This window comes from Hippocampus guttulatus, chromosome 8 (assembly GCF_054856545.1).
Source record: "Hippocampus guttulatus isolate MCC_2025c chromosome 8, RoL_Hgut_1.0, whole genome shotgun sequence".
Lineage (NCBI taxonomy): Eukaryota > Metazoa > Chordata > Actinopteri > Syngnathiformes > Syngnathidae > Hippocampus > Hippocampus guttulatus.
The window spans coordinates 22,373,859-22,400,916 of NC_141268.1; the positions used below are offsets into that span (position 1 = coordinate 22,373,859).

The following is a 27,058-nucleotide window of genomic DNA, read 5'->3' on the forward strand; positions in this document are numbered from 1 at the left end:
TTACAGTAGCGGTGACATTAGCGTTACCTTTATTCAAGGCGCTCCAGCTGCAGCGAGCCCTCAGGAAGCACATCACAGGCCCGCATGGGCGGCCGGCGGCCGCAAAGTGCAATGCGAGCCGTGTTTGAGTTGGCACGCATTCTTCTCTCAGGGAAGTTTTGCTGTCGGTGCAGAAAGTCCAGTGGCGGCGAGGCTTTGTGGGGCGGCGCTGATTCGAGGGGGCAGGATGGTCCTTTTCCACCTCTCCCCTCTTTCAGGAAACACATCTTGCCGTTTTTCCATCCCTGTTTGAAAGTGAGGGACGGCGACGGGGGCGTGAGTCGGTAGTTCCCGGTAAATTGGTCGAGTGGCGATTCACTTGGTTTTGCTCTCTTTGACAGAACTGACACAGAGGGTGTGTCGGTGAGTCTCGAACGTTCAAATGTCTCCCATCTCTGAACGGTGTTTGTTTGTTTTTGCTTCTTTCTTCTTTCTACCCACATTCTTGCTGCTGGATGCTGTAAATTTCCCCAGTGTGGGACAAATAAAGGATATCTTATCTTATCTGCGGCCCCTGCTCAAGGTTTCTCATTTTTCCCCAGATGGGTTATCACGAGTTTTTCCTTGCCCTCCTGAGGGTTAAAGGTCGGGGGATGTCCTTCATGGATGTCAACTGTGGCCGTGTGAAGCCGTTTGTGATTAAGGGCTATACAAGCAAATGCGACTTGACTTCACTTGATGTGACCTAAGAAGATTTGCAGGTGGACTCGTCTGCCTTTCTTGCATCACTGCGTTGCACACGGGATAGTGAGCTGATGAAAACCGGGAGGATCAGGATGGAATTGTCCGAAAGGTTCACACTTGATGTGTCGTTTGTACGACAGTGTGGAAGCCTGGGCAAACGACTTGCGCGGGTGTTTCCTCTGCCCCCCCCCCCCCCCCTTCCCTGGCTCTGACAACACAATAACTCTGTTGGGAATGTGTTCTCAGAAAGCCGTAATTAAGAAGTGCTTGATCCAAGGTTAGGGAGGAGCGGTGTTTAAATGCAATTAGAGCAAAGCGCAAATTAATTTGGACTCGTTTACAGTTTTTGGAATGTGTCATTATTTGTTTAATCAAGGGAGGTCAAGTTTCCGCCATGCGTGTTTGCATCCGCCTACTAGAGTGTGTGTGTGTGTGTATGTATGTGGGGGGGGGGGGGGTTGGTGGTAATGGGAAAATCTATTTAGTAATTCAGCTCTAATGAATTGTGATTTGAATGTGACCTGTTTTGTATCCCCATGTTATTAGACTAACATTTCTCTCAGAGGTGCGCAACCGGTGTACATATGCGCACGCACACACACAAACACGCACAAACGTCTGCACTACGTCTCCTGGCAGTCGGCGATGTTCTTCAAAGCTTACCGAATAAAAATGAACGAGATCCAGCTTTCCTTCAGTAAATTGTCTCAAGAATATGTCTCATTTCTTTGGATGGCAAGAATAGAGCACAGCGTTCCCAACCATCTCCAAAGGAATGATACAGGCAAGCATTCCGAGCCCGTTACTTTCCCGCGTTTTTCTCGCACTTCATCCCGGCAAAACTGTCGTTGCTTTAATCTGAGCGAACGGATTTGCAACATATTTCGTGGCAAGGTCAAAGGTGAGCAAATGTGGGGGAAAAAAAAAAAAGATGGCAGGGCATGACTTCAAAGCACACGAAGCCCGTAACAGTTTGAGCGCTGTCGCTTTTTTGTTTGCTTGTTTTGCAATTGTGGATCACTTGGAATCGGGCTGACATCCGCACACTCACACCCACCCGTTTTTAAAAATACTACGGCCCACTTTTTGTTGACCGTAGTAGTTGTAGTAGAAGCTCGGCCACCCGTTACATTTTGCGGGGGTCTTGGCGAGCGCGCGTTCGTTCACCAACTTTCCCGCAAGTCATTGCTCCTTATGCGGCATGCGAACATGTTGAAAACAAACAAATGACCCTGTGCAGACTCCGCGCCGCAAAAACACTTCCAAAGGCCTGCAGTGTAACATAAACACACGAATGACTAACCTTCACGCTCGGAAGACGACACCTTATTATAACGTTGACCTTTGAGGGATTCATTTTTATTTCTTTTTTTTTTTGCTCAATAGTAACCTGGGTTTGGTGTTTTTGTTAGACCGATGTCCAGAAGGACTTGTGCTGAGTAGTCAAATTGTAGTTTAAAAAACAAACAAACAAACCCCCCCAAAAAACGATGAATGTGTATACACATGCTTGCTATAGATTTTAGTGCTCCAGCGCACACGCGACCCTCATGAGAAGAAAAAGTTTTGGCGAATGCATGGATGTTATTTATTATGAATGACTATTGATTGTCAGTGACATCATTTTTTTTTTGCCAAGTAAAGATAATCACACAAATATGCGAATGAATGGCAGATGATCACTTAAAAAAAAAAAACACTCTTAAAATCAAGAATATTCACCTGTGTAAACACCCTCGCTCTTGTCTGGAAATGGTTCCAAATACCAAATAGTGAATATTCATGTCAATGTTATCCTCGAGCGAGCCGGGAGCCGAGAGGGGACTTGATGGTGATGCCAAGCCATACTTTGAATGAAGACCAGCTGCCGTATGATCGAATAGCCGCCCTAATTAAGACCTAAGTGTACACCCATGTAACATTCTCGGTGGAATGCTAACAACCTGTGATATTTCCAGAGGAATTGCCGGACTGAATTGAGTGTTTGGATTCTGAGGGGGGGGGGGGGGGGGGGGGGGGGGTTTGTTCATGTTGTTCGCATCCATGTCAGATTGAGGCTAATGAAGTCCAGAATGATCCTTGGACGCAACGCTTTAGCAAATGCTCCCTATTTTGAAAAAAATGAGCGGCAACGCGCCTCGCCGCCGCTGCGTGTTGACTTGTGGTCTGCAGAGGCCGCTGAAAATGTTGGAAGCCCTCCCGCCTTTTTTACGCCACTTCCTTTTATTCCAAAGACTACGTTTTCTTACACTTTGCTCCTCCCCAAAAATGTGTATCATAAATGGAACACAGGAGAGTGGAATTATTTGACAATGCAAATGAGATATTTCTAGGACCCCCCCCCCCCCCCCCCCCCCCCCCCCCCCACACCCACACACACACACATCCCCCACCCCTCACCCCCTGACGCTATAAAGATTCTATGCAATTTGTGGACAGAAACACTTCATACTTGGAAGTGTGTAAAGAGATATTTCTTTGAAGACCCCAATTGAACATTTCTGGCATTGAGCGATACCCAGCAGGCTTTCCCAACGCCGACTTGACGCCGTCTCATCGGCCTTTCTTGAAGTTGTACTTCGTAAGCGAGTCGTCAGTGTCACGGTGCACTGTGTTAGCAAGCAAATGGCGCCTATAGCTTCGACCTCACCCGTCTTTGGCTTATGATGACGTTGCCCAATAAGCGGACTGCTTATTGGGCAACGTCATCCATATTCTTGCTTTAAAAAAAAAAAAAAAATCGGGGTTTAGTTGTACCTAAATGATTTATCAGCAGACTGCGGATTTTTCCGGAATGAAACGGCGACGGCCGCTGAACTGAACAGCCTTCCGCGCCGGCCCGTTTGGAGAATGTATTCATGGTTGGAATACGCCGATCGAGCTCTATGGGGAGCATTTGCCAAGGTTGCTCTCAGTCTGAACACACCAAAAGACAACAAATATGACAAGCAACAGATGTGTCACACGGGCTGAAATCCAAACGGCGTCCCGCACGGACTTGCGCACGCCGTCATATCAGACGTGCTTGCTGTGATGGGGCGAGGAGGCAGCAAATGTTTGCCTGCAGATGAGACGCGGCAGCCTCTCCGCTGCTTCAAGCTTCCTGTCTGGAAGAGGACAAGCCTGCTTTTTAAAAAAAAAATTTTTTAATGCTGCTTTGACACTTGGAGTCACTCGGTCGTCTGCGCTGCTTTCTTTAGCTCGTGTTTTCAAAGTGCGCCTTATCAACCATGTGACAAGTAGGCCACCAATGAGACGAGGCCAAAGGCAATGTCCTTCCTCACTACACAGCGAGTGCAAAGACGTTCTGCGCTTGTACAAGAAAACGTCATTTGACATGATTTAGTCCATGATTGATTGACGTAACTTGGTTTGTTCTGTTATGGAAGAAGGCTTGTGCTATACAGTGAACCCCGGCCGGGTTGAACGCGCGGGTCTCGATCCAAAAAGGACCCGCGAGCGGCGATATCTCTGACATCGTCAGTATAACTGCTCCTGAAGGTTTTCTTCCTGGCTTAAAAGGACTCGACGAGTCGACCAATGTTCAACAGCCTCGATTGGCCGCACGTCCACCGTTTTGGGGTGAAAAACTGGGACAGAAATATCCAATGACACATCGGTAACAAGTACCTACGTGCCTCTCGACAACCCAACAATAGTCATGGCCACGTCCCGTTTTGCCTCAACAGGAATATCGGTGTCATGAGAAGAAATCGAAGCTCTTGCCGATATGCACCTCGCACTTTCTGACGTGACTCCTGATCGACCTGAACCACTTCCTGCCACTCCACGCAACCCTCAAAATTAACAGCAGGGGGCACAATGACCAAATACGAATGTGGAGTCTTTCGCAACATGCGTTGTCATTTTATCATCATATAGAAAGCCACGTAAATTTAACATGACCGTGATCTTAGAATCACGGCATTTACAGTCAGCTTTACTTTTGACAAGTATTATACAATCCAATCCAAAGATTGTAACCCGTTTTTGTTGCAAATGTAAATTTGGTAAAGTGTACAGAGACGAGGCGCGGCGATTGTTGACGTTGGTCTACAGTGCCTTCGCCAGTCAGGATGCAGAACGCAACGCAATGCACCGTACGAAAAAAAAAAAAGAATCCATGACACAGCGAAGCCGTGCAAGTTGAACCGCGTTAAGGCGAGGGTTCGCTGTAGCTGTGTCCATTTGACATTATTGAGTTGTAGTTGAAGTATTTTCCTAAGGCGGGCCCTTTTCACAAATAACTTTCCATTAAAGCATGAAAGAAGTTTCACAAATACTAATAATGCTCAGCTGCACTTGTAAACGCTCCATTTGGCTTCTCAACGGTGCCTTTTAGAAAGTCGCACGCACGTGGGCGATAACATATTTCACCAAGCCACAAAGCGTCCCGGCGTGCGCGTTTTCGTGTGGGGAAACAAAACGCTCTACATATCTCGTATTACATAGATGGAAATTGAAACGCTAATGTTGAGATCTGAAACGGAGCATTTGAATATTCAAATGTCTGCCGCAGTGGCGTGCATTATCGCTATTAGTATTTGCATACAGGTCCGTTTGCCGCTCTGAACTTGGGTGGTTAAAAACAAAAAGGCATCAGCGGCGATACCGTCAATGTGCATCTGGTCACGATAAGAAAGTAACAGGAAGAGTGCCACTTCAGATGCGGTATCCCCCAAAAAGGAAACGGTGCCAATTTGATCAATTGGCACTCTGCTGTTTTACAATACACAGCGACCGTGTTGCTGACGTGTCACTGTTGTCACCGACGAACACTTTTGTACAAAGCAGACGACATTTGTCAATGTTTATTCGTGAGCGTCACTTGTAACCTCAAATACAAAAGACGTTTGTTTGGACGTTTGTTTTTTTTTTTGCTCATGTTTATGCCCTCAAGTGAATTGAAAAAAGTCTGCTTTCACAATTGCAGAGACTGTTTAATCAGAGGATGTTGGGATCCTTGCGCTGTGATATATCAACCTGTTTGTTCCACTCCATTCAGAATGTCTTCACTTTTTTTAACCCGTTTTAGCTTAACATTCCCATGTGTTTAATTTTATATATACTAAATCATTTAAAGAGGATCTTTTTTTTTTACAGATGAATATGAAGTCCTCTTGAAATATTGATGATGAATTTTTAAAACTGAATTTGCATAACCGTTACAAAAAACAGCGGCCCGGTGCCAACACAACTGTAGCCCATCCATCCCAAGACCGTTCACAAGCTGAAAATAGAGTTCCATTTTCCTACCCGAAATATGTGCGCAACCCAAATGGTTCCTAAGTCGCAGTTCCAATGCATACTGAAAATAATCGATTTAAAGTAATCGATTATTTTCATGACATTTACATTATTGTCAGTGTAGCCCGATTGGTGATAATTCAGGTGATGCGATGGATAGATATCTCAAGAAATCTCTCTCTCTCTCTGTCCATCTAGTCATTTGATCTATTGATTTTTCACCGGAGAGCGAATGGCTTCAAATATTTGGAAAATGGATGACAGTGAAAATATTTTCAAATGAACACGGACATGAGCAGAGCAGAGGCGAATAGTTTCCCCTGGTGATCCTCCAGGCTCCTTTGTTTCCTTGGTGCGTCTCCAGCTCATTAATGTACTAAGCATGTGAGAAAAGCAGACTGTACTCCGTAACCCACAGATTGGTGATGTCTCAGGCCTAACACACACACACACACACACGCGCGTGTGCGCCCAAGAATCTCTCCGCCATTTGAAGTCCTCTGGCTCTTTTAGGAAGTGATGGCCACTGAGCTGCCCTGATTAAAATGACAATAGTCTAATTAACTCGACCTCGGTGTCAGTGCACTAAAATGGCTGACGGCCTGTCAGTTCCTGTTTGCAAACCTTTTGTCTCCTCATTGTCCAAATTCCCCCGCCCCAAAGAAAAAAAAATGCCCCAACCTTCCTTGATGGGATTTGCTAATGGCAATTATTTCTCAAAAGCTAATTAAATCTAGACATTTGTTTCAGATGATTTTTTTTTCTTTGTAAAAGTCCTCCTCATGTGTTATCCTTTGAAGGTGTTCAGTAACTGTAAAAAAAAGAAAAAGAAAATAACTGTAAATACCCCCCCCCCCCAAAGATTACAAATCAAGCATGGAAAGGCAAACGACAACATGACCTTTTACTCCCCGCTTCTGAAATTAACTGTGCTTGCACCTCCATAAATTCTTCGATTCTTGAATGAATAGAAATGAAAATGAACGATTTTTCTTTCTTCTGTTGATGAGCAAGGCCCGAAAGGAGATCATTCTTCACTTTTGGCTGAAGTCAGTGCAGTCCAAACCTTTCTTTTCTTTTGCAAGGAAGCGTCTATTTTGTCCAAATATCTGCAGGCATCGAACTGTCATTTTCAATTGAGAGCGAGCGGCAAAATGAGATGGCTAAAAATGGCTGCGTTTTGCCGCTCAACTCATTTTCCACAAACGCAACGTGAACCAGAATGTCGTGTTCGGAGGAGTTGGGGCTGCATCGAAGAACGTTTGGAGGTTGACTTCGCATGACATTTTTTGCCGTGACCACACACGGCGTCTTGATGAACAAATTGGGGTGTTAGCCATGCCGTTGTCTGGCACAAGTGGTGGCCATATAATGGCGCGTATATTAAACGGCACTTGTGGAAATTCACATCTGGCGTGCGGGGGTGTGCGTGCGTGTGCAACAACCCCCCGCCGCCCCTCCCCCAACGACACGCTCGCATTTCATCGTCTGTTCAGCAGTGCCGTGGCGCTTCGGCGCAAGTTGGCGGCTCTGGGCGCATCTGTTGTTATTATTTTTCCATTGATAATTGGCTTCAACAATGGAATGCACGCCCCCCCCCCCCGCTCGTCTTTGAAACCAAATACCTTGTTTGTTTGCCCGAGCTCTCACTCGTACTCTCTGTTGTCTGGTACTCTCCCTGACCCCGCGACGTGTCACTCGCGTTCTCCTCGCCGAATGTCCCTCCAGCCGTAGCGCCTTGGACGTCCCCGCGGCGCGTTTAAGAGGTCCGGATCAGCAAAACAAACACATTGGCGCTGTTGACATCATTGCACCTCTCATCGTGCTCCAGAAAGATTTTGAAGGCGCTGTGTTCTGGGCTCATACTTCCGTGCCGTAATTGTAACACTTGGAAAAAAAACCCCCCACCAATGTATACAAGGTGTTGTACATTGATTAAAAAAAATAAATTAATCACACCACAACAAACAATAAATGAATAACAAAGACAGGAGAAAGCACAAAAAACGTCAAAACTAAAAACCGAGTCTCACGCCGAATCAAAATAATAATGAGTTTTAAGACGAGTTTGAAAGACGGGCAGTGCGAGGCGGCTCGCCAAACGCGTTCATTCCAAAGAGAGGGGCCGGTAACAGAAAAGGTTCGATGCCCTCCGGGCCTCCTCCTCGTTCGTCCTCGGTAGCTTTAGTAGCGTCTGGCCCGCAGACCTGAGGCTCTGTCGGAGCTCCGAGAGGTAAGGCCGTTTCAAGATTGGAAAACAACGAATAGAATCTTCAAAAGTGAGCCTGTGAAGGGATGCCAAAGTAAAGAGTTGTGTGCTCCCTCTTGCGAGTAGCAGTCAAGCAGTCAGCAGCATTCTGGACCAACTGGAGACGCTTCATGGAGGATTGGCTGACTCCAAAGTAAAAGTGCCTTCCAGTCATCCAGCCGGGTTGTGACGAAAGCACGAATGACCGTTTCAAAAGTCTTCTTGAGAAAGAAGCGCCTTGACTTTTGTTTTAAAAACAATTGACGTCTGCGTGTACACAACTTCAAAATGTGAACATCATGCTGCCCGCGACCACGAGCGTCGCCGCCTTCTCCGCTGTCTCAGTTGTCGTCTTTAGATTTCTCCGCCGGTGGGACGCGGGCGGCCCCGGCTTCTGCAGTGAAGTGGCCGTAAAAGGGCCGATTGATTTTTGCATGAATTAATATGATGGTGATGTGTGGAGTTCATTAACGAGCCACCGCCGACAGAATCAAGAGTGCTTAGAGAAATTAATGGAATATCTTACTTTGTGTAAATATTCATGAGCTCTCATCTTTTTTATTTTTATTTTTTTAAATCTCCTCAGTGTGAAAAGTGAGCCTGCCCATTAGAGGACCTGAATCCCATTTTTGGGATTGGCTACATTTCGACGGGAGGGGGGGTATCAAGACAACCGAGCATATCACCTGACGACAAAGCCATTGATTACAAATCCGGGATGGGAGAGCGCGTTACAAAGTCCCCTCGACGGGGTTTACGCACGGCGCCAAATTACCAAACGCTTTTTTTTTTTTTTTTTTTGCCCGCACCCGTTCTGTTTCACATTTTGAATGCGCCGTATTAACAACATCTTAATGCCTTCCCTTGATTGATATGAGCCATTTATTTGTCTAACAGAGCATTCAGCCAACCCACCTGGAGGATAATTATCTCAACAATAATTTGTTCCATTGCCTAAGTTTCTACGTGTGACTTTCCGACGCAGGCTCCACTTGTTTATCCTCAGCCTGCGTTGCCTGCTCCCCTACCGCTCCAAATGGTCACATCGCAGCCTTTTACCGTTTGAAACCGAGGCAATTATCTTTGTCTTATTAGCGTTCTTGCCATCTTGTCGTTCACGGCCGCGCCGAGAATACGCGCGGCCGTGCCGTCGGGATCCGGTTGTTTGCTCGTTTGTTTGAAGCAAAATGCCAATTTGCTTTCATGCAAGTGACGGAAGACTTTGCTCAATTTATATTGCAAATGATGTAAATGCCTCGAGCTCACAGGGCTCTTTCAGGTGATGGGAATTAATGGCGCCGAGCCGTTTTGAAGCTTGAAATGAAATGAATTTCATTTGTCACCACTTGCCATTGATTTACGATCCAACGGATGATGCGTTAATTGAGGGATAATTCTTCACAATTATCGCGCATTTGACTTGAAACGAGGCTGCTTTTGCGATTCCTCACGCTGTCTGTTTGTCGTTCTGCCCCTGCAACCCGTTTGGGGCGCGTTCTGTCATCGCTGCTCGTCGGTGTGCTGTTGCTCGAGCATCTATTTTAGATAAATACCATTTCGTGGTGACAATTTTGACTGCCCAATTTTTGACCAGATGGGAAGGGCATTGGTTCGTGAGCTTTTTTTCCCCCCACCCCCTCCTCCATATTTGGTTACGCTTTAATGCTTTTATTCAAATGCACCCCATATCTTAGCCCGCAGCGACTTGAACGTTTTCCATAAAAATGCGATTTTGTTTCCTTTGTTGTTTTTTTTCTTCCCCCCCCCGTTGGGTTGAGTGCTCAGTTGGGAAAGTCTTGTGCAAACACATCAGTCCTGTCAAATGCCGTCGCACACTGTCACACTGCATTCACCACGAGGGCAAGGTTACCATTCATCAGAAATTATGATATCTCGTGTTTCAACTTACCGACACGGTTTTAAATGTGTCAACGTCAATGTATGCAGTTGGGGTTGGGTTGAAATGCAAGAATTTGTACAAGGGTACAATAATCACCTCAAAAAAGCTTCTATAAAATAGGAGAAAAAGGAAAAGAAGCTGCTGGTTGCATTGACAATGACAGGAAGTCTTACTTGAATTTTTCCTTCTTTTTAGTGGAGGGTGCATTCGGCCATCGCTCTAAGAGAAGATTGCTTTGAATAAGAGACCTCGTCAATAAGGTAAGACTGCGTGCGTGTGTGTGTGTGTGTGTATCTATCCATCTATCTATCTATCTATTGATATATACATACACACATTACATACACACATACACACACATATTTGGGAATGTGGGAGGAAATCCACGCGGGCACGGGGAGAGCATGCAAACTCCTCCTCACAGGAAGGGTAGAGCTGGAATCGAACCCTGCACTGTGCGGCGGACATGCTAACCAGTTGACCACCATGCCACTTGTGTACAAAAAAAAAAAAGAAAAAATGTTTATATATATATATATATATATATATATAATTTTTTAAAATTTTTTCCTCGTCTCACCCCCCCTCGGGTGGTGTCCGTCCCTCATTCAGCTCGGGTCCTCTACCAGAGGCCAGGAAGCTTGAGGGTTTCTGCTTGAGATGTCCGATGTTGTTCCCGGGATCTGTTGCAACCACTCATCTAGTTTGGGGGTCACTGCCCCGAGTGCTCCGACCACCACAGGCACGACTGTCACCTTTACCTATATATATATATATATATATATATATATATATATATATATATATACACACACACACGTGTGTGTAAACAGAGATTTAATATCCAATCCAAAGAAAACAATGCAAGTGAATTCCAAAGCAAATAGTTTTGACTGGCAGTCCAAGGTATTGCTTTAATTGCGAGGTCGTGTTGTATGGCGTGCCCCCGTAACGTTTGAAAAGGCTTGGCGGCTTGACAGTATTTTGCTTACCAAATTCACATGTGAGAGAATAAACAACATGAGTTCAAGCCATTCACAGATTGCGGGGCACACTTCGGCCCTCCGTTTAATTGACTTTGTTGCGTTTAGTGCCCGCTTTGAAATGTCATTTGTTGATATCAGCATCCAAGTGAAATTGCCACGTATTAGCGGTTGGCCGGCTAAGCTTCTGGTTCAGCGGCATTTACAGCCGTCTGTTTTTCAATGCATTTATAAGAGTTTGATTCGGCAGAGCTCTTTCATCGTTTATGCCTCGGTTGGAACATAATAAACAACTGTAGCAAAAGTGCCTCGCGGGGGTGATTCTGGCAAGGAAGTGAAACGCTTCTGTCACTTGCAGTGTTGTTGCTGCACTTTAAGTACCTTCATCTATTCTCTCGGCGTGGCTGCCATTGTGTAAAACCCGAACAGGCGGAGCCAACGCGTGGCACTTTGGAAGCTGAAATGACCATCTCACAAATATCAAGCAGGCTCAAGCAAAAAATGAACAACTTGGAACGGAAGGATGAAAGGGGGCCACTTTTTTTCCCAAAAAGAACAAAGTGGAAAGAGGTGACCGTTTTTCAGAGAATTGAGGATCTTTCATGTGACGTCTTCAGAAATCAGCACAAATCGGAGGAAACCATTTTTGGCTCTAAAATTTGAATTTTCTTTAGTCAGTGTTTTGAAGATAAATTGTATGATTCTTTTTTTTTATTTTTTATTTTTATAACCTTCGAATATACAGAAAAGTCCAACAATACACCCGAACTAACCTTGCGGGCCATGACAAATGTCTTGTTAATTTTTTTTATATATTTATTTCTGTTTGGGTTGGGGTGTCAAGTCGCTAGCTGCCGGAAAATAGATGGCGGGTCGCGAATGGCCCCCGGGGGCCGTCGTTTGGACTTGTAGCCCAAAAAAAGAAAGAGTAATGCCTGCTCATGAGTGATTTCTCCCTTGTTGCATTGTGCCTGTGAAATACTCAACGTACAGGAAACAGCTGACCACACAGCCCAACAAGCTGTTTTGTCATTTCTTCTGCTCTTAGCGGTTGAAAAATAAAACGACGACAGCACAATCTTTTAATCGAAGAAACACTTGTTATGAAACGTTGCCAGAGAAAAGCTCGAGCCGATCTGCTCTGCAATTTGTAACAACTGGGACTGGGTTGTCGCCGGACATGTTTTTCTGCAGCTTGAATGCACGGCGTCCCCTCGCGTTGCGCTTCGCACTCGGTTGCTACGGTCAACCGCACGTGATGTGCAATCGCAGCAACAAGTTGAAGTTCAGGTGACGGACTCGCTTCATTCATAGCGCCCGTCGGTTTGTGCTGGCCGCTCGAGCTCCTCCTCGAGCGGCCACAATTTGATGTTACACTCCCTTTGGAGTTGATGTGTTTTGGATTTCTGCAGCTTTTTTTGGGGGGGGGGGTGGTTGTGGTTTGTAATGTTTGCTTCCAATTTGTTGCTGTGATTGCAGCATTTCATGTTTTTTTTTGGTTTGCATCATTCCTGTGTTTGTTTTTGTCTGGTCTTGTTTGCATCATATTATTATTTTTTGGGGGGGGGGGGGTCTGCAGCAATTTTTTGTTTTTGGGGCAAACGCGCTGCAAACAGCCTAACATTGCTAAATCCTTGCCATGACATAAAAGATCCAAATACATGTCGTGCATTGAAACTGGGACCTCACATCGAAGTATAAAATAATCCGGAGAACAAATTGTCACTTAGACTGAGTGTACATAGAGCCATCCTGAGTTTATTGGCGCCATGAAATTATCGACTGGCTGACAGTGCATTATACAGCCTACATTATGAATGGACGTTATGACAGAGAGTCGTGATGATGTTTTACACCAGAGGTTTCCAAGAGCATTAACTCTTTCATTCCACAAGACGTACTTGTATGTCTTTTTAAAATGAGGCCCCGCCTACCAAGTACGCACTTGTACGGCTATGTCTTTTTTTTTTTTTTTTTGCGTCATAGAGCGGAAGGAGGGTCTGATGCAATCTGTGAATGAGAATAAGCCGTTCGCATTGTAAAAAAAAAACGTAAAAAAAAAAACAACCAAAAAAACGACCAGTCGGTGGCAGTGGTGCCTCACGTGCTTGAAACGCATGCTTTTACAAAAAGCTAATTTTCTCCGTTTTTTTTGACCAGGAATCGCCATTTTCATGACACTAAGCCATTTTGTAATGCCTTGCAAGATCAATCAAAATCCGGTAAAACGCTGGGATTAAGGGGGTTGCTCCAGTGAAAATGGCTGGGATTGAACGAGTTCAACAAGCAAAAAGGATTACCGTACTTTGAAGGTGGCCATTGCGCGCTTGCCATCGTGAGCGTGTCACCCGTCATCTTCCGAGGTCAGCGACCGCAAATGTTTGCCACTGCGTCACTTGGAAGTCCATCCAACATAGATGCAACATTGGAAACCTGCAGTGTCAATCCAGCGCCACTTATTTGTTCAGCGGCGCAGTGTCCGCTAAACCCGGGTCATCGAAAGCAACCCAAAAACAAATAAATCAAAAGCATCAAAAACAGCAGCTACGCGGTCGTCTGCTGTTGTTGTTTTGGCTGTGCTGGCCTTGTCCTTGGCTAACACTTAACCCTCAACCGCATGTATTTATTACTTTTTAAAAAATTTTGTTCAGACAGTTGTGAAATGCTGAAATGTTTCAAAAGTTTTGCTGTTTTGACCTAAAAAAAACAACAACACATTTTCAGGCAAAAAAGAAACTGATGTTGCATAAACAAACAAACAAAAACATCTTTTTTTTTTTGTTGCATTCTCAGTTGCACATGGTGCTCTGCCAACCCCCACCCCCCTTCCGTCACCCCCCTCGCATCACTTGCTGCTATGTCTTGCAAGATAGAATGAATGAATTGCATTTTTGGTGCATCGATGTCATCTTGCGAAACATTTCCTTTTGGGAAGGAAAATGCATTTGGTGAGGATCAATTTATTTTTCTATCAGTATCAAAAGAAAAACATTTACAATCTTGGTCTCACTCCTTGTGTACTGGCGAGGGGTGTGCGCGTGTGTGGGGGCGGGGGATAATATCAAGCGGCCACCTGCAGCTGAACGGGTCCGTGTGCCATAGATTCCATCAGCGGAATGTCGCTACTGTAGGTTGCCTTTGCTACTAAGTGATGAAAATAACACGAATAGCGGCCTTAATAATCGCGAGTTAAGGTCAACGGTAAAAGCAACTGCACAAGGCTGAATACTTGTTTTTGTTTTGCTTTTAGATTTTGACCGTTTCAGTTCTGCCATGACTGCCGGTCGTTATTTCGAACAAAAACAATTTGCAAAGCGGGAAGCTTCGGTGAGTGCGTTTTTAATGAGACCAAAGTCGGTTTCAAATATTGTATCTTGTCAAGTGAGGTTCGGAATAAGATTAAGATCAGACAAGACAAAAAGTTTACTTTTGCTTTTATCTCTAGGTGGAGATGTGTCATTCATTTGAAGTTGATGCCCAAAATCATCCCATTTATTATTATTATTTTTTAAGCAATTCAATGCAGGATCTATTTTGCATGCGACAAACGGGGAAATATATTTGCAAAACAGTCTCGGCGGCCGTCTAGAAAACCACAGGGCCAACGGTGCAACGAAAACTGGAATGACAAACGGCATTAGCCGAAACATTTCCATCCTTTGACAAGAATGTTATTGTTTACCTTCGCGTATGTGTCCTAATATGGCTCCCCCCCCCCCCCCCCCAGCCCCCTCCCTGTCAACGCTGGCCGCCGCCGAGGCGAGAGGCCCTCGAGGGGAGACGCTTTCAGCTGCCACTTTGACAATGAGAAACAAATGTCACCGCTTGGCAAAAGAGGCCGACTTTGCTCGTCTTACAGTACTTTGGCTTTCCTTTGTGTTTGTCTGACTGCGGCTCCCCCCGTGGAACCGCTCTCGCTTGCGAGATCTCCTCTTGTGTGTTCCCGCTTGTCTTTCTTGCCGTTTTTGTCTCGATCTCTCTATTGATCCCCGTCCGTGGCCTGGCGTTAGCTCGGTGGAGATTGACTGATGGCTCTCTTGTTTGCTGTGTTATTTAGTAGAAAGCGGGGGGAGCATGAGGGTGCCGGGGGGGGGGGGGGGGGTGATGTTCTCTCGAAGAAGCTGTTACTTTCGCCAAGGCACAACACATCTTAGCTGCAAGTCATACATCCCGGCGAAAGCTGTTTCTCTTCATCACGGGAGTGCTTCCAGGGTCGAAATGAAGCTTCGCGTTCCAAAAGAAACGCGACGCTAGTCTGTTGTTGTTGTCGTTTCTTGCTTCAGATTTAAGAGCTTGGTTCATCTCCGAAACACCGTTTGGGGTTTGAATTGCGTTTGAAACATTGGTTTCTGGTCAAAGTGTCAAAGGCAAGCCCCGCTAAAATATGACCGATCAGGTCCCGTTGCTGTCCGTGGAGGACAGGATTCCTGGCTTTTGGGCAAAGGGGTCAGCGGCCTTTATCCGGCAGAGGAAATCGGGATTTATCAGATGCATAGTCTTTTTTTTCCCCAGCTGATGGAGGTGGATGGCAACCTCACTTCAATCCTAAAATCCTCACGCTTATGATATTTGCCCAGCATTATCTGCGCCCGCGGACGAATGGGAGCGCGGAACACGTGGAATGTAGAAGGTCATACGAGCGTGATTTACTCAGTGCCGCGCCGGAGAATCCCTGGGAAAATACTTGGTCCGGGATCAAACGGACACCGCGCAATTTGTTCATAAGGCCGACCTTTAAGATTCATGAATTTTACTTCTCACCCCTTCAAATCGTGCACCAATTGGACACTTGAGACATCCACAAGGAGGTCTTTTTTGTCGTCAGCCCTGGTTTTAGGGTGCATCTGGATGATGAGAAAGATCTTTGTTGACGAAAAATGAAGCTTGGACTCGAACGGCTTGTGAAATTTGAATTGGGACAAAAATGTTTCTTGACATTTCAGCTATCAATCATGAATTGTGTTTTGGTTATTCTTTTTTTTTCCCTGCCTTGTCATGTTTGGGGTTCCGCACCGAAGCAAGGTCTTGGATGCATGAAAATTCATTTTGGTTGCTGCCGCTTACAATTTTCTAAGATGCAAAAAAGCTTGCAGGCTTTTTGATTTTGTTTTGTATTTAAAAAAAAAAAATGCTGCTGTGCTTTGTAATGCGTGTCGCTGTGACTTTTTTTTCATAAGAATCCTGTATTTTATTGGAGTCGGGAACAAACTGATTGTAATGGTCAATATAATCGTGATATCAAATTTTATCTGAAGTCCCCGAAAGAACTTGGCGGTTCCACCATTTTTATTGATGAATTTATTTAATTTCTGGAAAAGACAGAACATGCCAACCCATCCACCATATCGACTGAAGCGGCAGCAGACCCGCTGCATGGGCTTTCCCTCACAAATGATGCTTTTGTATCCACGTGTTTGTTTTTAACTGAAATACGAAAGCTGCAGTCGGTAAAGTTGACTCTGTTGTGAGAGGCAGACGGCATTTGCCTTGATTTGATGTTGACGAACTTTGTGGGAGGTCTCGAGGTCACTTTCTGAGAACAGGCGGCTAACGCTCGTCAACACATTTTTAGCCTGAGATTTGCAAACGCCGTCGAGGCGCGCTCATGACGTCGATCCGCCGCGAACCGCGACACGTCGTGCTGCTGCGTTTTTGGTTGCTCACCTCAAAATTTGTCGCGGAAAGCTCAGTGGCACGTCCACTCATCATATCAATGCAGGAGAAGAGGAAGGCAGAAACTGAACTGAAGATGAAGTGCAGCACTGAACGCATCGTGTGCTGTGTATGTATGTGTGTGTGTGTGTGTGTGTTTAACAAATAAATAAATCTATCTATCTATCGATCGATCAATGGATCGATCGATAGATAGATAGATAATTTATTTCTTCATACCTAAAGCCCACTGTTAGCTGTCGAGGTGCATTTGAACTTGAGCCGCTTTTAATTAGAAGTGAGATATTAGCATTTGGTTGGGCTTTATGTGGGGTGAGGGGATTGAGCAGCGACGGCGCCTTCATTAGCCAGCTTCTCTGTGTAAACGAGTGCCGTCATTAGCTGATGGAGGGGATTTGCTCCAGCTTTACCTTGAAAGGCACATCTTTTAAATACTTGCAAGGAATAAGGCATTTTAATGGATTTCTTAATGAACAGAATCAAGGTGCTGCATCTTGAAAATGTGAGTGCATTTCTGATCATTTGGATCGGCCGCTGTCTTTTCAGTTGAGTTTTTGTCCCCTTTTATCCAAGACGGCGCAGGCGGCGGGGAATGAGACACTGGCAATTAGTCACAAAACCCAACCTTGTGGCAGATAGTTACAAAGTGATTTTTATTTTAGTAGAGTTTCTGTGTGATTTGCAAGGAAGGAAGTGGTATTAAAGCCATGCAGTGCTTGAATTGCAACACTCCACATTTCCGGAGCAAAGAAGCCTCGCAGGATAAACGTGACGGCACAAATGTCGACACCAAAGCGCATGTGGACTCTCAGCGGTGATGACAGTCAGAGCTGAGGTGTTTTTTGGTGTGTTCCCCCCCCCATGATATGGAAGTCACTCTAAGCCTTTGACGCTGCCTCCATTCTCGAAATCATGCATGAAGTGATTTGTATTTTATTGATGAGTTTTTGAAGTGGCAAGTGTGGGAAATTGGATCTTTGATCTCCCGGAGTTTGGGAAATATATTCTGAGTGTGTTGAGCTCTCCAGGTAAAATACCCCCATCCAGCCAGACTCTCTCACAATCACATAGACTGAGACGGAGCTGTCATTTGGGAGGAATATTAACACCCCCCCCCCCACCCCGCCCCCCTCCACTCCAGTCTTTTTTCTTTTCTTTTTTTTCCCCCCTCTTTCACAACACATCCAGGTATTTGTTTTGGATGTTTTCACTGACTGTACATGGTCATTACCGTTGTTCATTACCATAACCGGGTATTTGTTTTCGACTTCAACCAATCACTTTGATATGCTAATTACAATGTAATTTAATTTGAGCCCTGTAATGATGATGCTGTTATTATGGACATAAATGATGCAGTTAAACTGAGTGTAATCTCATTTGCATACTGTACATGCCAGTAAATTAAGCCCTTTCCTGTGTTGCTTCAGCTTTAATTTTCCACTCCTTTTCACACGGCATCCCTCAGCCCCGCCGTGCCTAATAGCAGACTAGCTTGTTTGATGTCGACAGCTGCTTACCGCACTAAATCTAGTCACAATATGAAGTCCATAAAGCCTCCTAAGTGCTCTTTTAAGCAGTTCCTATTAATAAGCTAGCAAGCTTTTCATACTTTGCGCTGGCAGAAACACGCGCTTGGTCAACAACACCGTCTTCGCGATCTTGTCCAGAAAATCGACAGGTTCGATTTATGTACACTGTGTGAAGTACTTTTTATTGATGTAGCGGCCACAGGAGGGAAGCCAGTAGCAATTTTTCAACCATCATCTATGGTACTTAGGACTGGAAACGACACACCAAAAAGCACGCTTCAGCCCCGACCTTCATTTCAACATTGCGCCTCAGTTAAAATTTGGGATAGAACACAAAAAAACAGGCAAACAATAACATGGCTTGCCTATTGTGTAAAGGGGTACAGTTGAATTTCATTTGACACCTTAGATCGCAGTTCAATGATCGACTTTGCGATTGTGTCATCAGAGTCATGCTACGTTGCGTGCATTTCTGGCGCTGAGATTCAATGAACGGCAATGTGGGTCGCGCGTTGGTTACCCCTCTTCTCCGGTGTGCGCGAATGAAGTCACCTGTGTTACCGAGAACACCCGCGGTCAAACGCTAGCGAATAAAGCCAATCGCAATGCTCGCAATGGATTTGGTGAGCACGTCGCATTCGGGGCCACCTTGGACAGGCATGACAACTGGTCACCACTTGGTGGAGTTTTGGCTGCGATGACGAGGGAAGTTGCCGGTCAAAAGTTCAGATTTTGTGGTCGATTGTAAACAGGCAGCTGCTGCTAAAAAACCCTCCCATCTGACTGCGTCGTATGCAAAGGATGAGTTCGAGTGAGCCAGGAAGGTCTTCACAGAAATGTGAAAGATTCATCAGCTGTTATCGCAAACGCTTGATCTCAGTTATTGCTGCCAAGCGAGGCACAACCAATTATTAGGTTCAGGCGGCAATTATTTTTCTCACATGGGGCCAAATATACATACATATATATTTTTTAATGAATACAATCATCATTTGGAAGAAAACTAGCTTGATGATCTGCAAGTTTGAAGTGTGATCAATATGCACGAAAAGAATAAAGCAGAAATCAGGAAGGGGGAAAATACCGTATTGGCCCGAATATAAGACGGTGGGTTTTTTTTTTGCATTGAAATAAGACTGAAAAAGTGGGGGTCGTCTTATATTCGGGGACTACACATTATACCCATTCATGACGCTAGATGGCGGCAGATATCATTGAAGCGAATGCTGAACTTGACTCCCCAGGCCAAAGTGAACCCCTGCCATGAAGAATAAAAACAAAAATAGCGGTAGCACGAAGAAGAAAAATAAAGAATAGCAATATGAAGGAAAAGAAAAGAAAATAATAGAAGAGATAACAGAAAATGGAGAATCGTAGCGACAATCTGGAGAAAAGTGGGTCGAAGATCGGCCAGGTTCACCGGCAGCTAAGGAGAAGTTATGATGTAATTTACATTTCAAAAACCAGAAGCCATTCATTTACGAATGTTATTTTCTGTATAAAAATTAATTTGGTGTTTAAAAAGTCTTTTTTCAAACTTGAGTCTTGAAAAAGAGTGGGTCGTCTTATATTCAGGGCTGTCTTATATTCGGGCCAATACGGTACTTTTTCACTGCATTGTCCTTCCGGATGCTCTCAGAGAAGGTCTTAAGGAGGGAGGAAGGTTTATGGACCAGACCGGTATCACAGTCACCCTTCGCTTGGAAACCTCCAGCCTTTTCATATCATCAAGAATAGTATTTTTTGCCGGACAATTTTCTGTTGGTCTCTAATTGGCCACATAAATCTCGTCAGTTGAGGGTGAGAAATGTTTCAGTGTCACACGGCGTAATCTTCACCCTTATTTACCAATTCATTAAGATTCATTGATGCAGGCTCGCTGAGAGGAAATGACAACATAAATCAGGCCCCCAACATAATGACCCTAATCAGTTGGGAATTGCAGAAAATGTCATGATGAACTATGTCCTTGTGTTAGTGCCACTGTATATTGTCGCTTGGCTGCTTTATGAGTGGGACGCATCCTCCTGACAAGGGCTGCATTTAAAAGAAAATATCATACAGTACCGGAAAGAAAAAAAAAAGAGAGAGAGAAAAAGTTGTTCAATAACTGACACGTTAAAAGGCAGAAATCCATGTCGGGTCTTTTGATAGTTTGTCCTTCACCCTACGCCTGCCCTGATTGTCTTCCATTTACCCTCTTTGTCCATTCTCGGGGTAGTTGTGGCTTTTGAAATAATAACACGCTTCATCGGCTTAAAATGAGTCTGGTGGATTGTTGAAGATGATTTGTGATTTCCGACGGCAGTGGCGGCGTCGGGGAGCCATAAACCGCTCCCACACCAATGAAGTGATCACAATTAGATGCCTAATTGAAAGTTAACGTGTTTCAATTGTTTGACCACTCTGACAGATATTCGGTCAATGTTGGGAGGTGGTTCCCGAACCAGTTTTGAGCCTTAAAGTTGATGTCCAAGTCATCATTAGCGTTCAAATACGGCATATGTTTGTCTTTATTGTTCTTAGTCTTATTGTTGTCGTCAGTTTCAGGCAGTTGGTCACGTGTCCCGCGGTCACGGGACGACGTGGGTAGTAGATTAGCTTGGGAGTTTGCCATGCCAGAAAGCCAGCCAGCTCGTGGCTGTCACGCGCTTGGTCTGCGGCTTGTGATGGGCCGAGACAAGATTTGGACTCGAGCAACCAATTGCGCTCAAATATGTTCATGTCATTGCATTGTCCGCCATGTAGAAAACTAGCTTGAAGCCCAATGGCACCAAGACGCGGGGCAATTCCACGACTACAACTGGTTAGCGAGCGCGGTGGCTAAACATCAGCTAGTATTGACCAGTCATGGCCTCCAAGGCGGCGAATGAACTACAATTGTGACCAGCATCTTTAACACGAGAGAATGGAGGACGAGTTGTAATGAACAGGAGATGACTGCTGAGCCGAGCTTCGGCCAAGCTTGACAACTTCCGAATCAAACACATCTGGCCCCTTAGTGTGATCTTTGGAGGTGTGCTCATGCGCTGCTGATCCTCCAAAAAAAAAAAAAAAAAAAAAAAAAAAGATTAGGTTACTCATCGTCAGCTCACACAGAGGACATTTGTCCCAAAAGACAACAGTTCTAATAATATTGTCCCTACTTTAGACGGGAACACAATATTAATTAGACAAGTTCGTTAAGGCTAACCTTGGTTTTCCCAAGAAAATGTATTTGACATATTTCATCTCCACAAGTTTGCATTCCCACACCCTTGGGAAGACTCCTTACATGTTAAGATGATTAGAACTATGACACACATTAAGTACTGTTAAAACAATAAGTAGCTATCCAGTTCCCAAAGGACGGTGACGGACTGGGGGGATGTTTTTTTTTTTTTTTTTTTTTCTTTCTTTGCTAATAGTTACTTCGCAGGTCTAATTGGTTGAATCAGCTTGAGGGAAGAGGTCTGCGTCTGCCTGCACATTGGCCTTTTGGTCAGAAAGCAGATCCCCCATTTCAGCATGTCCGTCCTCCGGTTGTCATGTTCGCGGGGCACGAGCCGCACGCGAGCAAGATTCTCAAAGTCAAACGAAGGACAATTGCTGAGAAAATGTGTGGGGAACATCTCCTCAAAGAGCCTCAAATCCCAGACTTACCATTCCATTCATGTACAACCAGATCTAAACTCATTAGACGTTCCTATTTACTTACTCTCCATGCGCCCTAGTTGTCCTAAAAATATCATGGCCTGCCTTACTTTGCGACATTCTGTCATCGTGTGGGCGCGGTGGGCCTTGATGCCGAGTTGTTGTCTGTACGTAGACAAAGTGCTGCGTGTATTTGCTCTGTAGTTTCTTATCTCGAGTCTGCGTTATGAAATCATGTGCATCATGCTTGTGCTTTCTAACGCTTGATATTCGGGCAAGGGTTTTTTTTGTTTGTTTTGTTTTTAGCTCCTAGCTTTGTCTAATCAGCTTGACACATACCTGTTAAATACCAACGTTTTTGATTTTTTTTTTTTTGAAAAAAAAACATCATGAGTGGAACCTATAATCTGTAGATTTCATTTGAAATATAATCAAAGTCCCGCCTCTGCCCGCCGTCTATGTCTCGGCTTTCCTGCCCGTACAATATACAGCATGCACCTTGTGTCTTAGAACAATACTTACCAGTGGCCACATTTCATTTTGCTGAAATAACGAAAGCCTGTGGCCAAAATGCAGCGAGCATGACGGACCGCGTCAGGTGTAGGCTTTTCGTAATTTATTTATTTTTTTTGTCGTCACAATCTGACGGCGCAAAGCAATGCCTACTGAGAGCTTCCACAGCATCAAAGTGATTTCATTTTTCAAAAGTATCAGCTAGGAGGGGGAAAAAAAAATCCAAGGCATTAAATGTACCGTGAAACACATTGAAAAAAGTCATTATCAAGAGCCAGTCACATTCCCAAGAACTTGACGTCCCTCCAAAATTGATGAAAAGACGAGTAGAAAATTTGGTCAGGGAAGCTGCGAAAAGGCCAACATCGAAGGAGTCCTGGCCCGTTAGAATGTGTCGCTACAATAACAATGTCGGCAATGCTCAACGAGGACGCGCGACGCCCAAATTTCACTTGTGTCTGTTTTTAATCAGTGCGTGTTACCTCGCCAAAATCTCTGCACGGCGATGTCTCCGTCTTCATGACGTCAGTGTCGCGTGATTGTTGTCCCGCCGCACGTCATGGTGTCGGCTCCGATATCTGTCTTGTGAGGCCAGCTGGCATTCTGAAAAAGACCTCCACATGTGGGTGGGACTTGTCTTTAAAAACAAAACAAAACAAAACAAAACAAAACAGGATTCATTTGGAAGTCGTTTTTATGTGTGTGCGTGTGCGCGTGTGAGCCGATCAGATTTGGGACCAACGGTGTAAACAAGACGAGAAGGATTTTCTACTGGATTTCATGCCTGGGATTCAAATCAGCCTCTTCTCAGTGTCTTCTGAATGAATGTGTGCGTCTGCCACTCTCATTTGTTGTTGTTTTGATTTGGGGGGGGGGGCACTTAAGAAGAACTTGTGAAGGGAAACCTAGTGGACTTCTTTTTTTTTTCCAAATAATTGTGACTCTCTGTTGTGCGACGATTCTCTGCACCTGTGATGGTGTTGCAGTTCTTGCTCCTCTCCTCACTTGATTTTTGCTTGGCGACTCTCCGTACGTGTGCGTCACTCACGTTTTCGTCGTCGCCGCTAGTCAGTGTAGCACTAGCGCGGCTCATCCCACCGTCGACAAATGACTTTTGTTGTTTTCTTACGTACTTGGCCGGCAAGGAGAAATATGATTCTGACGTTGAGTCTGAGCTCCGCACTTGTCAGCTTGTTGTGCGCACGACTTGCAGCTCCACCAAACGATCGACTCAACTATTTTGGACTCCTTTTATTGTCCTCACTAGTATTTGACATGATAAACTTTGTGGGGGATTTCTCTCCAACAGATGTTTTTTTTTTTTTTTTTTTTTTTTTTCCAACTCCTTGTTGTGATGTCGTAATGCAGCGAGTGACTCGGAATCAAACTCGATGGTCATTTGATGTACGGGATCTATTGTTGTTTCCTTGAACCCAGCGTAGTTACTGAATAATTAAACGCAGTAAATGTTTAACACGTGTTTGCAAGTTCCCGCTGTTGTGTTGCGAGGAGCCACCGTTTACCGGGCCTGCGAGAAACACTCGCTTACCCGGCCCCGGCTTTGTCAACGATATGCCGCCACGGGAGAGCGCTTGGTTGACTGCACACCCCAGCGGCTGTTTCTCCATTAACGCCTTGCTGAGCAGGTGCGACACACACACACACACACACGCGCGCACACCGGCGTGTCGAGGCTTCAGATGTCAGAAGAATCACTTTTTGTTGATCTTGACTTCTGCCTCGCTGTTGATTCTAGCCGGAGCTGCATCTGCATCAACAATGATTCCCTCAAGATACCCCCCCCCCCCCCCCCCCGCATATCTGGACCTGTTTACACTCGGCCTTCCGCTAAAAGCCTCGTAGGGTGTCAGCTGATCACTCCACCTGGTTAATATTAAATGACGCTTGCGAGGAGAGGTGTTTGTTCATAAACATAAAAACCCGCTTCTCCCGTTTACCGAGGCCGTAACAGCAATCGCTTCTTCAACACGCCGCTGATTTTTGAGCGTGGGCCGTCTCCTCGTCGCCACTTTTTTCTCGTCCTGGGTTTCATTTTGGCACACGGAGATGAGATGAGATGAGTTTGGGTGAAGTCAGTGTTCTTTTGACGCGGTCGCCTGGAAGGATTTGTGCTGGAATGGCCGGCAAGCGTCATCTTTTGCAGCCACGTAAATCCGAGAAGTACTGCGACAATGATTGCTAATTGTTGGTCATTTCTCAACTCACCAAGGATTTCTTCGAGCAGTTTGTTTCTTTTTGTTTCCCCACCCTGTGAGTTGTCCGCCATGTGTTTGGTGTAGGTCAGGCGACTTTTCCCAAGAATCGGGAGCCAAAATACAGCAAAACATGGATCTTCTTTCAAAATCCTTGAGAAAGATTCTGTTGTCGCACCTTTAGTACAGATTGTTGTGTTGTCTAGACGAGCAAGCAAGCTGAACCCAAAGAACTCGAAAGCGACCGACTCGCCTTTGTCCCCTCCTTTGTGTGTCCTTATCTCACTCAAGAATTGTGCTCTTGTTGTGTGCTTGTGTAAACAGGGATTGTGTGAGAACTGGCTGAATTGTAGCAGATGGCCGCTGGGGCTCGACTGTCATGAGCTTTCGGGAAAAAAAAACACAAGATGGAGAAGGGTCAAAAGCGCAGCTGTGCAAGCCAAGCCTACCTTGAGTGGACTCCGGTCGTGCTCGAGATGTAGAATTCTGAGAGGCCGCGACCAGGATTACATTTTGACGGGGAAAGAAAGGAGAAAAAAAAAAACTTTGGGGGAGAGGAAGAAGCAGCAGCAAGGTGAATGAGAGCCGGACGCTTTCTCTTCACCTTCAGCCTGTCGTCGCAGCTGGGAGACACAGGTGACACATTTGCTACGTTACTCATTCTAAGGGAGGTTGCGGACATCCGCGATATCAAATTTGAGGGGCCGGAGCTCCATATGAGGATTTGACCTATCTGGCAAAAACAAACAAACAAACAAAAAAAAAAATCACTTCATATGAGTTTGCTTTTCAGACTTGAGAAAATCAAGATGAATTTGGCGAAATGGGATTTGGAACTGACTGGCCGTGTGGCGCTCGATTACATCACATCAGGCTCTTCTGAATGTTTCTTTTGAATGTGCGTTTTGGTCTTGTCATTTATATTGTTAAGATAAGATAAGATAAGATAAGATATCCTTTATTAGTCCCACACTGGGGAAATTTACAGCCTCCAGCAGCAAGAATGTAGGCGGAAAGAAGAAGAAAAAACAAACAAACACCGTCCAATTAAGTGCAATATAAATACAAAATGGATAAATCGCAGTGCTATTTACAGTTGTTTTCCACATCATTCAATTATTAAATATTATTGTTGCTTTGTTGTTGTTATGCTTTGTGAAAAGGTCAAGGGATAATAATGCGCATTCAAAATGACGTCACGACACCTGACGCCAGAGTATCGTTTCTATTGGCTGTGATTTAACGTTGTATTCGGAAGCACGTCTTCTGGTCGAAGCAAAGCACCTCTTCCCCCTGGCGAGTTCAAAAGTTTTGCAAAATTTTAACTTTTCAAAAACGAATATCCCTCGGCAAGTCCTTCAATGTGCGTAATCGTTTTTTCACATATACAGAATTTGCAAAAAGCTCAGCGGTTACTTGCGTAAACGTCGCTGGCCATAATTTCAACCTTGCCAATCTGGTTTTGGGATTGTCCTCCATTGTTTGTTTTTGGAGCAGGAACGCCCGTGTTCAGTAACGGCATCGTATATTTTCTGGACACCTGACTTCCAATGATTGCTGCACAGCGATGTTGACAAGCGCCGAAGCTTCTGAAAAGTGCCCAAGATATGGCTGTCCCGTGAGATAAGTGAAAAGTAAAGACGCAGGATAAAGAAACAGGCTGGGCCGTTATCGACGGCAAAGTTACTGGAGGTCCAGGAGGCGGCGGCACTCTCTTTGCTTTTTCTCACATCAGCATTGTTACAGCAGTGCCACTCTTATGCCTGCTTGATATTTGTCATGGATAAAAGCCTTTTTCCATGTTTTTTTTTTTTTTTTTTGTACCTGTGTTGCATAAAATTAATGAGAGAGCAGTTGTGTTTGTCAATTCAAGTAAATGAACTGGGCATTCATTTGAGCTGTCCTTTCGTCACTTCTGGTTCCAAGAACGTGTGCGTTGCTATGCATCCTTGTAGCCTTTTATGCCGAGGCTCTAATTTTGCCGCCATTAAAAAATGCCTGGTGGTCACTCACTCGATTACTGTGGGAGGTGCTACAGGATGCATTTGTAAATGTCCGTGCATCCATTTTCCGCTTCATCCTCACAAGGGGGTGCTGGGATTGAACTCGCCACCTCTGCACCGTGAGGTCGAGGCGCTAACCACTGGACCGCCGGGCCACCATTTGTAAATGTGCAACGTTCTATTATAATTCGGTCACATTTTGCATCGTTAGTGTACTGGAGCACATGATAGATTTGCAGGAATTGACTCCCCACAAAAAGGTCTTGCAAATCAGTGCATATGCTGGGAAAAAAAATCTGCACCCGTCAACCCTAAGTGTGGTTGGTTTAAAGGCATCGTGTCGTTCGGCTCAAAATTTGCTCTCTTTTGCTGTGCCTCAGGAGGAGGAAA

At 45.0% G+C, this 27,058-nt stretch overlaps 1 protein-coding gene across 6 annotated transcripts in view; it reads left to right on the forward strand.

Moving 5' to 3' along the window:
* LOC147201869 (forkhead box protein P1-B-like) overlaps positions 1–27,058 on the forward strand; it is a 110,607-nt gene that overhangs the window by 14,252 nt on the left and 69,297 nt on the right. For all 6 annotated transcript variants that reach the window (XM_086117677.1, XM_086117683.1, XM_086117676.1 and 3 more), the window contains one exon: positions 10,314–10,378. The gene's annotated coding sequence lies outside the window, so the exon portion shown is untranslated. The remainder of the gene's footprint in view (positions 1–10,313; positions 10,379–27,058) is intronic.